Raw genomic sequence first — 1,453 nt, 5'->3', positions numbered from 1 at the left:
AAGTAATCCCTCTTTCCTGAATAGTGAGAATTTGAAGAACACAAAACAAAAAGAGGAGGAGGAGGAGGTGTGCAGGACCATGTGGTATTTTCAAAAGTATGACACATATCGATGATATGCATAGTTTTTGCCCACTGTACTTCTTGGCCAGTGATGCATGACAAGTGCTCTCGTGCCTGCCCTGCACTTGTACTGCACGCAGGAAGAGGTGAAAAGTGGCAGCTCTGGATGGTGCAGCAAGCCTGGAGCCCTTCCAAGCACAGGCTGTTTTGCACAAGCAAGAACCCCTGGGGACATGGAGCCACGGGAAGAGCAGAGCTCGCTCCCGCTCCAAACTTGCAATGGGCAAGAGAGCCTGAGAGCACCAGGGCAGGAGGGGTGCCTTGCTGGTGCAAGAGCAGAAGGCAAGTACTGCCCCAAAAGGGCGCAGAGAAGCCCTGACAAGGGGCTGTGCTCAATGCTACAGAGGAAAAGAAGAAACCCCCAGGCACTGTTGCCAGCCCACCCTGGGGGCAAAGAATGTTTCTCCCCCACCAGTGCGGTGTACAAGGGCCACCTTCATGGGGCATGAGCAGCAGGCACCTAGAAAAGATGGCCCAGCAGAGCCCTGGCAAAAGGCCATGCTCATTGCAGAAGAGGAAGGCAAAAAAACCCCATGGACTGGTGCCAGCTCATCCTGGACATTCCTCCCCCTGGCTACAGGTCATAAGAGGCCATCTTCATGGTGCGTGAGCAGCAGGCAGTAACCTTGCTAAAATGGATCAGAGGAGCCCTGAGAAGTGGTCATGCTCAGTGCTGCAGAGGAAGGCAAAAAACTTCTGAGTACAACTGCCAATTTGCCTTGGGGGAAAATGCCTTCCTGAACCCAGTGCTGTTGATCAGCTATTCCCTGAGCATGTGAGCCAGACCTGTCTCCTCATCGCACAGGCTGGTCACACCTCCCAGGAGATGTCCAAGCCCTATTCTCTCTCAACCTGGAGCCATTTCAGGGGTTTCCGAGTGTGGCCAAAGGCTCCCAGCCTGATCAGCCTTGGGGGTAAGAATCCTTCCTGTGCCTGGCAGGACACCAGTGGGTGGTCCGAAGCACTGGGACCCCTTGCAACATCTGTGCATCACATTTCTTATGTCTGCTGACCCTGGCTCCACAGGGGATGGCAGCAGCGAGCTCTGCAGTGCTCCTCAAGAAGGCATTCCCTTGGCTTTGCCACTGCTGTCCAGCTAAAAAGGCCTGATAGCCTCGGGCACCTCCATGTGTTTGTGGTTCTTCTCATTCCAGCAGCCTCACCCAGCCTCCTGTCTTCCTCCCTCAGCCCCCTCCAAATTAATTCCACTGGCTCCTCAAGGATTTCCTCTCTGATGTCTTTGGGCTGCCCCCGGCCATCTCTGGCAGCAAGACACAAGAGGATGCTCCCTTTTATCCTGCCCCAGGACATTGTGACTGCTGCATTGCCGG

This window comes from Charadrius vociferus, unplaced genomic scaffold (assembly GCF_000708025.1).
Source record: "Charadrius vociferus isolate BGI_N301 unplaced genomic scaffold, ASM70802v2 scaffold101, whole genome shotgun sequence".
NCBI lineage: Eukaryota > Metazoa > Chordata > Aves > Charadriiformes > Charadriidae > Charadrius > Charadrius vociferus.
This window is presented reverse-complemented; position numbering follows the sequence as displayed.